Source organism: Cervus canadensis, chromosome 9 (assembly GCF_019320065.1).
Source record: "Cervus canadensis isolate Bull #8, Minnesota chromosome 9, ASM1932006v1, whole genome shotgun sequence".
Taxonomy (NCBI): domain Eukaryota; kingdom Metazoa; phylum Chordata; class Mammalia; order Artiodactyla; family Cervidae; genus Cervus; species Cervus canadensis.
Genome location: NC_057394.1, coordinates 12,498,625 through 12,509,427, shown reverse-complemented (window position 1 = coordinate 12,509,427; position 10,803 = coordinate 12,498,625).

Here is a 10,803-nt window from a genome sequence, read left to right as displayed (position 1 = left end):
GGAACTGGACTCCATGCTCGTGACCTAAATGTGAAGGAAAACCAAAAGAGAGGGGATATATGTATTAGTGTGACTGGTTGACTTTGCCATACCATAAAAACGAATACAACATTGTAAAGCAACTGTAGTTCAATAATTTAAAAAAAGAAAAAGAAATGCTCATGGACAAATGGCTGGCAAGCAGGAAAGCCAGCCAGCAGCTCTGTTCAACCTTCGCCCCCACCTCTCCCCCATCTACATATTCCACCGAATGCCCCCAAACAAGGGCAAAGCTCCCACCAGCGTGGTTGTGATTCAGCCCTTCCGTCTTGCGTGGCACCTCTAAACCCTGGGATATTAAGGAAAGGATATACTATACAGAAATTCATTACGCCACACGGAAACAGGTTCTGCCTCAGAGATGACTTGTGAGCCCGACAGGTTGTTTTCTCATCGCTGTCCTCGTTGCCTGTTACTGGGCACTGCGATCAAGCTGAACACCACCATCACGCCACGCTGGAGGCCTGTTTCATTTTTAAACCATCTAGTGTTTTGCTTCCCAGGGTGGAGGGCTGGAGTGTCAGAGGAGCTGTGAACTGTTAACGGTGGTCAGTGAGGATGGAGTAGGTGCTTGAAGCCTCTCTGGTTATGTGGTCCTGGGGGAAACTACGTGGTCATCTATCTCCAGGCCTGTTTTTCCCCTTGGGCAATCTCTTCCTAAGTCAGAGCTATTCTTCCCTCCTCCCTTCCCTTCCTCTCCACCCTCGCTAACTTGAATCCTTGCAACGTCCATGAATCTCTCTCCAGATGCTCTGATTTCCAGAAGCAAGCAACCTCCGGTTCATTCAACTCAACACCATCTGCTGGTCACCACTTTGTGCCCTAAATAGGCAAGTAAATAAGCAAATGGCACCTCTCAGTTTGCACCGAATTCTGCCAATATATTTAAATGTATTTTCGTCCTTTTCGTGGCGTTCTACCTGAAAAACAGATGCCTGTCTCTTTTCACATTGTTGACAATTTCATGGAGTTTTATTTTTTATTCCTCTTCTCGGATTGTCTGAATCTTTTTTTTTTCAACCTGGTGTGATAAACAATGTGCGATTTGAAATCAGCCTTGTCTGGATCTTAGTTCCAGGCTAGCCCCTAATGAACCAGCTGAGCACTGGGACATCACTCACCCTGGGAGCCTCAGTTTCCCCATCAGGGAACAGAGACCCTACTAAGCTCCAAGGATTTCCATAAGGATGCACATGAAAGAGCTTTGAGAAGTGTCATGGAAATGTCTCTCTCTCTCTCTCTTTTCATATTTTTTTTTGTTTAACTCCTCTCCTGTTTCATTCCCATTTGCTTTCTCTAATGTTCTTCTCTTTCCTCGCCTCGAAACTGGCATTTTAAAAACTGTTGCTGTTAAAATGAGTACTTGCCTTTTAAAAATCTTCAAGTTGCTAAGCAGCCTCTACCTCCTCCCCCCCTCCCTTTTATGCAGCCTGGTTGCCATAGTATCATCTGAGCATGGTAACAAGAAGCAAAGAGCAATCATTTTTCACTAAATAGGGCTGGGCAGACAGACAAACACGCTGCAGTGTTTCCTTACAACCTGTCTCAGAGAAGGGTGGAGGGATGCGCTTCCCAGTACACAACTCACTTTCTGTAATCCGTTCCCACCTGCATTTGCCTATAGCTGTTATGCACACCTGTAGCTCCGGGGATGGCAGACCACCCCGGCACAACACCTCCTACAAAAGCTTTCGAAGGGCTCTTGCTTCTACTCCCTTATTTGTAGCTATTTAGGGCTAAATGCAGACTCAGATCTTTCTGAGAGAGTTGCTAAATATAAAGCGCTGAGCACGGATGGGTATTGTGACTAAAGGGACCGGTGCCGCAGCAGGTTTGGAGAAGATAATAAATAAATGTCATCCACGTGACATCAAAGGGCGTTCTTCAAAAATGGAAAAGTTGAAGAGGGAGAGAAAAATAAAGAACTGACGTGAAATCTGAAATGTGTGTGAGAAATATAAATCCCAGACTCCAGCCCTCCAGCTCAAAGCTCACAAGGTCAGGCACTTGCACACGCGTGTGCTAAGTCACCTCGGTCATGTCTGACTCTCTGCGACCCCATGGACTGCAGCCCCCCAGTCTCCTCTGTCGGTGGGATTCTCTAGGCAAGAATGCTGGAGTAGGTTGCTGGGCCCTCCTCCAGGGGATCTTCCTGACCCAGGGATCGAACCGCGTCTCTTATGTCTCCTGCATTGACAGGTGTGTTCTTTACCACTAGCGCCACCTGGGAAGCCCAGGCATTTGCTTACCAATAATATAAACTGAAACACCTCCAGAAGTGACTGTTCCCCTTTGATCCTGGAGGGTTAGACTTTCATAGCCAGATGTATGGGAACAGCTCGATGGGTTTTTAGGACATTGCGGATGCCTCGAGTGCCTGCTTTCCCCTTCCTCCAGGGTGTCCTTCTGCCACTTAATGACCCATCCTCCAGCTCCAGGACCCACCCAGTCCAGCACCTAAGAGGTTAAGGCTGGCCCGCAGGTCTCCAGGACCCAGCACTGAGGTGAGCATCTGGGCTGATGGGTCCTTGTCCCTGTCATACTTGTTATCTGTTGTGTAAATCAGCTCTTAAAGCTGCCCTCGGGTACGCCAGTCCTTTCTGTTAATATCACTAAGCCAGTGTTTTCTCCAGGAAGCAAAGTTTACTTCTCCAGATTAAGCCATCAGGAAAGTGTGCCTCCCTCTAGGAAAAACAAGCCTGCTCTCTCAGCTTTTGGGGGAAAGACATTGCCTTTGAACTTGGGGCCCTGGGTTGAGATGAGCAAGCACTGTTGCCTGCAGCCTCGTGCTTGGCTGCCTGATGACGATGCCACACCACCGCCTCCACGGCCCAGACGGGCTGTGCGCGTTCATCGCCTGAACTGATCCCTGCATTGTAGACACTCACAGCGCGAAAGAGGGCTTTTCAGGCAAAGGCCGGCTTGTCCCAGACTCATTCAAACATACTGACTTCCCCCTCAAAGTGGAAGGAAATTTCACTGGTCTTCCAGGACGTTCTTATTCTGCTTTTGATAGCTTCCCCTCTTCCTTCACATTGTCAGAAGCTGCTTCAGGGTTAAAACATGACTTGCCAGAGTAGCCTTAGGCAGAAGGAAGGGAGAAGACATTTCCAAACTATGCTTCAGCCAGGCGGGAACCACAGACTCCCAGACAGACGGGATCCACCCAGCACCTCTCAGAAAGAGCTTCTGCCACGTTGCTCAGAGCTCAGCCTTGGGCTCACTGACTCGGGGTCTAAGAACATTCTCTGTGATACCTGAGCAAGGCATTGTCAGGGCCCATCTTTCTTCCCTTTAGATCCCAGTGGAAGCAGACAATAGCTGGCAGAGGGCCCTGGTCACTGGTCCTCCCAAGTCACGTGGCCTTCTCAACCTGCTTCCCTACCTGGAGTCCTTGGTCAAGTGAGAAATCTCCCCCTCCTGCCTTCCAGAGCTGGGCCTTCCACGCGGCCCTTCCCACAACACCTCTCAGGTCTCTGGTCCACGACCATGTCTACGACCTCACGACAAAGGTGTGTTTTGAAAGCTTACGGTGAACAGTGCTGCCAGATTTGTGGTCTCTGAAGAAGCAGCTTTAACTCTGGGACTGAAGACAGATTCAGGCACTTGGAGCTTTGTGTAGATTTTATTGAAGTAACAGAGTTAGAGAAAGCTTCCAGCAAGAGGCACTGGAAGGGGCAGGAGAGTCCCCGCCTCTCTAGTTTAAGCAGGGCTTATATACTTCTCAGCTGGCTCCTGAGAGTCAGTCACTTCAGTCACTCAGTCATGTCCGACTCTTTGTAACCCCATGGATGGCAGCACACCAGGCCTCCATGTCCATCACCAACTCCCAGAGCTTGCTCAAACTCATGTCCATTAAGTAGGTGATGCCAACCAACCATCTCATCCTCTGTTGTCCCCTTTTCCTCCTGCCTTCAATCTTTCCCAGCATCAGAGCCTTTTCCAAGGAGTCAGTTCTTCACATCAGGTGACCAAAGTATTGGAGCTTCAGCTTCAGCATCAGTCCTTTTAATGAATATTTAGGACTGAGTTCCTTTAGGACTGACTGGTTGGATCTCTTTGCAGTCCAAGGGACTCTCAAGACTCTTCTCCAACACCACAGTTCAAAAGCATCAGTTCTTCAGTGCTCATCCTTCTTTATGGTCCAACTCTCACATCCATACATGACTAATGGAAAAACCATAGCTCTTTTTCTTTTCATTTATCTTTACTAGTTGGAGGCTAATTACTTTACAATACTGTAGTGGTTTTTGCCATACATTGACATGAATCAGCCGTGGATTTACATGTGTTCTGCATCCTGATCCCCGCTCCCACCTCCCTCTCCATCCCATCCCTCTGAGTATTCCCAGTGCACCATCCCTGAGCACTTGTCTCATGCATCCAACCTGGGCTGGTGATGGGTTTCACCCTTGATAGTATACTTGTTTCAATGCTGTTCTCTCTGAACATCCCACCCTCGCCTTCTCCCACAGAGTCCAAAAGTCTGTTCTGTACATCTGTGTCTCTTTTTCTGTTTTGCATATAGGGTTATCATTACCATCTTTTAAAATTCCATATATATGCGTTAGTATACTGTATTGGTCTTTATCTTTCTGGCTTACTTCACTCTGTATAATGGGCTCCAGTTTCATCCATCTCATTAGAACTGATTCAAATGAATTCTTTTTAATGGCTGAGTAATATTCCATAGTGTATATGTACCACAGCTTCCTTATCCATTCGTCTGCTGATGGGCATCTAGGTTGCTTCCATGTCCTGGCTATTATAAACAGTGCTGCGATGAACATTGGGGTACACATGTCTCTTTCAGATCTGGTTTCCTCGGTGTGTATGCCCAGGAGTGGGATTGCTGGGTCATATGGCAGTTCTATTTCCAGTTTTTAAAGGAATCTCCACACTGTTCTCCATAGCGGCTGTACTAGTTTGCATTCCCACCAATAGTGTAAGAGGGTTCCCTTTTCTCCACACCCTCTCTAGCATTTATTGCTTGTAGACTTTTGGATAGCAGCCATCCTGACTGGCGTGTAATGGTACCTCATTGTGGTTTTGATTTGCATTTCTCTGATAATGAGTGATGTTGAGCATCTTTTCATGTGTTTGTTAGCCATCTGTATGTCTTCTTTGGAGAAATGTCTGTTTAGATCTTTGGCCCATTTTTTGATTGGGTCATTTATTTTTCTGGAATTGAGCTGCAGGAGTTGCTTGTATATTTTTGAGATTAATCCTTTGTCTGTTTCTTCATTTGCTATTATTTTCTCCCATTCTGAGGGCTGTCTTTTCACCTTACTTATAGTTTCCTTTGTTGTGCAAAAGCTTTTAAGTTTCATTAGGTCCCATTTGTTTAGTTTTGCTTTTATTTCCAATATTCTGGGTGGTGGGTCATAGAGGATCTTGCTGTGATTTATGTCAGAGAGTGTTTTGCCTATGTTCTCCTCTAGGAGTTTTATAGTTTCTGGTCTTACATTTAGATTTTTAATCCATTTTGAGTTTATTTTTGTGTATGGTGTTAGAAAATGTTCTAGTTTCATTCTTTTACAAGTGGTTGACCAGTTTTCCCAGCACCACTTGTTAAAGAGGTTGTCTTTTTTCCATTGTATATTCTTGCCTCCTTTGTCGAAGATAAGGTGTCCATAGGTACGTGGATTTATCTCTGGGCTTTCTATTTTGTTCCATTGATCTATATTTCTGTCTTTGTGCCAGTACCATACAGTCTTGATGATTGTGGCTTTGTAGTATAGTCTGAAGTCAGGCAGGTTGATTCCTCCAGTTCCATTCTTCTTTCTTAAGATGCTTTGGCTATTCGAGATTTTTTTGTATTTCCATACAAATTGTGAAATTATTTGTTCTAGTTCTGTGAAGAATACCATTGGTAGCTTGATAGGGATTGCATTGAATCTATAGATTGCTTTGGGTAGAATACTCATTTTCACAATATTGATTCCAGATGGACCTTTGTTGTCCAAGTAATATCTTTGCTTTTTAATATGCTGTCTAGGTTGGTCATAGCTTTCCTTCCAAGGAGCAAGTGTCTCTTAATTTCATGGCTGCAATCACCATCTGCAGTGGTTTTGGAGCCCAAGAAAATAGTCTATCACTGTTTTCATTGCTTCCCCATCTATTTGACATGAAGTGAAGGGACCAGATGCTGTGATCTTAGTTTTCTGAATATTGAGTTCTAAGCCAGCTTCTTCACTCTCCTCTTTCACTTTCATCAAGAGGTTCCTCAGTTCCTCTTCGGTTTCTACCATAAGGGTGGTGTCATCTGCATATCTGAGGTTATTGATATTTGTCCCAGCAATCTTGATTCCAGCTTGTGCTTCATCCCGCCCGGCATTTTGCATGATATACTCTGCATATAAGTTGAATACGCAGGGTGAAAATAAATAGCCTTGACCAACTCCTTTCCCAATTTGGAACCAGTCCATTGTTCCATGTCCAGTTCTAACTGTTGCTTCTTGACCTGCATACAGATTTCTTGTGAAGCAGGTAAAGTGGTCTGGTATTCTCATCTCTTTAAGAATTTTCCACAATTGGTTGTGATCCACACAGTCAAAGCCTTTGCTGAGAATAGATAAAAAGAATACCTCTGGGTTGTAAGAATTCCATCAGATCCTTTCCCAAGGCATACATCCTGAGATAATTTCAGTACAATATTAGCCAGGAAGAACGAGTTCCCAACAACATCTCTGGGTAAGATATAACTGTTGCTGTGTAATCAGGGGGACTGGTCTTGAGAAAAAGGTTCCCAGGCAAGATTTGTTACAATTATAATTATTACCATAGAGCTTAAGAAAAGCATTTCCATGAGTAAGACCTTGTGCTGTGTGATCATTAGTTTGGGGACCTAAAGAAAGGTAAGATAAATCTCAGGTAAGATACACTGTTGCACAAGGCTCAAGGAAAGAATGATCTAGAGTGTTCACCTCCTCCTTAAGGGGCCTTGGACTGCCTGCCTAAGCTTTAATTCTTCCCATTTTCCCAGAAGAGCTCCTTCCCTCTCTCCAGAGTCTACAAACTTCTACATAGTCCCTAACTTGACTGTACCCAGAAGGCCCTTGGTCAGAGGTTCACAGGGTTGTGGCTGTTTTGCCAGCCAGATCATCTTTTATTAAGTTCCAGTGGTATGCTGAGAAATATTTTATCTTATTTTATTTTATTTGAGAAATATTTTATAACTGGCTCTCTGGGAAGAAAAAGAAAAGGCCCTGATGGGTGACTTTTGCCAACGTCTATGGTATAAATACTTCTCCCATGGTCAGATTCAAGCTGCTAATGAGAAGTCGCTGAATGCTGAGCTGGGAGGAGATGTCTGTGCATGATTGTTCCTTGTGAGCTGGTACACACAAGCTGGCTCCAGCATGTCCTTGACGTATTCCCTCTCCAGGGGAATATGACCATTGATCTTTCTCATGTCTCTTTCTGCATATTGTTTCCATCTAACATCTAATTCTGCCAGACAGACCAATCCTTTAAGCCAGTGATTTCTAAATTGTTTTTTGGCCAAAGGTCTTCCTGTTTAAATAAATAAATGAAGTACATAAGAGCAATGCCAGCCTGACTGAGGGACGAGGGAAGGTTCTAGGCCCCATACCATCCTACAGCTATAATTGTTATTATTCAGTTGCTAAGTTGTGATGAAAGTGAAAAAGGAGAGTGAAAAAGTTGGCCTAAAGCTCAACATTCAGAAAAATAAGATCATCGCATCACTTCACAGTAAATAGATGGAGAAACAATGGATACAGTGACAGACTTTTTTTTTGGGGGGGGGGGGCTCCAAAATCACTGCAGATGGTGATTGCAGCCATGAAATTAAGAGACACTTGCTCCTTGGAAGGAAAGTTATGACCAACCTAGACAGCATATTAAAAAGCAGAGACATTACTTTGCCAACAAAGGTCCATCTAGTCAAGGCTATGGTTTTTCCAGTAGTCATGTATGGATGTGAGAGTTGGACTATAAAGAAAGCTGAGCACCAAAGAATTGATGCTTTTGAACTGTGGTGTTGGAGAAGACTCTTGAGAGTCCCTTGGACTGCAAGGAGATCCAGCCAGTCCATCCTAAAGGAGATCAGTCTTGGGTGTTCATTGGAGGGACTGATGTTGAAGCTGAAACTCCAATACTTTGGCCACCTCATGTGAAGAGTTGAGGAGGATTTGAAAAGACCCTGATGTTGGGAAAGACTGAAGGTGGGAGGAGAAGGGGATGACAGAGGATGAGATGGTTGGTTGGCATCACCGACTTAATGGACATGAGTTTGAGCAAGCTCTGGGAGTTGGTGATGGACAAGGAGGCCTGGCATGCTGTAGTCCATGGGGTCGCAAAGAGTCAGACATAACTGAGTGACTGAACTGAAGTTGTGTCTGACTCTTTGCGACTCCATGAACTGCAGCATACCAGGCCTCCCTTGGAGAAGACAATGGCAACCCACTCCAGTACTCTTGCCTGGAAAATCCCATAGACAGAGGAGCCTGGTAGGCTGCAGTCCATGGGGTTGCTAAGAGTCGGGCATGACTGAGCAACTTCACTTTCACTTTTCACTTTCATGCCTTGGAGAAGGAAATGGCAACCCACTCCAGTGTTCTTGCCTGGAGACTCCCAGGGACGGGGGAGCCTGGTGGGCTGCCGTCTATGGGGTCGCACAGAATCGGACACGACTGAAGTGACTTAGCAGTAGCAGCAGGCCTCCCTGTCCTTCACTATCTCCCAGAGTTTGCTCCAACTTATGTCCATTGAGTAGGTGATGCTATCTAACCATCTCATCCTCTGCTGCCCTCTTCTCCTTTTGCCTTCAATCTTTCCCACCATTGGGGTCTTTTCCAATGAGTCAGCTCTTTGAATCAGGTGGCCAAAGTTTTGGAGTTTCAGCATCAGTCCTTCCAATGAATATGCAGGGTTGGTTGATTTCCTTTAGGATTGACTGATTTGATTTCCTTGCTATACAAGGGACTCTCAAGAGTCTTCTCCAGCACCACAGTTTGAAGGCATCAATTCTTCGGAGCTCAGCCTTTTTTATGGTCCAGCTCTCACATCCGTACATGACTACTGGAAGAACCATAGCTTGGACTATATGGACTTTTGTCAGCAAAGTGATGTCTCTGTTTTTCAAATCACTACTTACCATTTCTTCCCACTTTTTAGTGATTTTAAGCAACCAGAGTTCTATGGAACATGTGACACAGGTCTTGACTTGTTTTCTTGAACTCTTTGGAATAGACTGAAATGAGCAATACTTTCGGTTTACCTGAAAGCATTTGTAAAACCCATTGCTTTTGGCTGGGAGGGGCTCTTGGGAGCTATATCAATGAACACATGAATAATGACCTTTTGTGAGCTACAGGACAGACCTTTAATGTGGGATCCCTTGCTCTACCAGGACACCTCATGTAAATGTTTGTCTGCAGTTCTGAATGTTCTCTGGCTTCAGCCATCCACCAAAAACTAGGACCTATGAGTCACACCACTTAATAGGCTTGCAGGTTTTCAGTTCTGCTTTTTTCTCAGTCAATACCTTTCTCTCTCTAATTTTCTCTCTCTGGGTTTTCTCATGCTATTATTTCATGTAATTTAGATAGCCCTCAAAGATTCTTTTATACATTTTCCTTCCAGCAGAGCACTTCCATTTTTATTCATCTGTTTTACAATGTAAATCATGGTTTAATGGAGATGCTCCATTCAATATTAATGGAATCATGAGTCCATCTGATGAGCTCCTCTCGTTCTGATAGGAGAAATAGGTTTGGAATTTCCTGAGATTTCAGCATTCAAGTTCTTAATAAAGAAATAAAAATTCAAAAGCAGTAAAGGAGCCTATGAAGACAGAAGAGAAATCACAGGGATATTCTATTGACAAAACCTCCTTGTCTCTCTGAATATCACTGCATTGTGTAGGATTGAAAGGTCCCTCTATTTCTAGTTCTGCCTGGTGATACTTTTAGATCTGAGAGCAGTAGTAATTCTCAGACATATACATGCTCAGGCCCATATTCAGGCTAAGGGTTGATGGAGGTGGCCATTGCCCAGACCCCACACTATATGGGACACACGAGCACAGAAGCTTAAAGGGCTTTAGCTTTAAGTTAATGGTGTGAAGTGCTAATAGTTAGATTTCAGACATCAAACTGTGTTAGCAAATAGGACTGGGGAATTTCTAAAATCCCTACTTGTCAAAATCTACTTGTCACCTACCTCAGTGGTCCACTAGGACCACATTCCCATCTTTAGCGGATTGCTAGACCTCTCCATATAGACCTTGTAACACACTTCACACTAAGCAGGCCCCAAACAAAACTACTCAGATCCAGTGTTTAATCTCTGCTCTGTATCTCAATTAGTAAAGCCACTCACAGAGTTGTGAAAGTGTTAGTCACTCTGTCATGTCTGATTTTGTGCAATGCCATGGATGGTCTCCTCTTTCGTGGAACCCTCTGGGCAAGAATACTGGAGTGGATTGCCATTCCCCACTCCAAGGGATCTTCCTGACCCAGGAATCAAACCCAGATCTCCTGCATTGCAGGCAGACTCCACCATCTGAGCCAACAGAGACGCCCGATCCACAGGGTCACCCGATCACAAGCCAGGGCCTCTCTGGCCTCTGGTCTCTCCCTGTTCTCCACTGAGTTGTCAGGTCCTATCAACTTCTTTTTCAAAGTCTCCCATTTCTGCCTTTTTTTTCCCAGTTGCAACAATTTCCCTAATTCAGGGCATTGCAACTTTGCTTCATCTAGAGTAATATTTTATTCATACAACATTTTCAGGAACTAT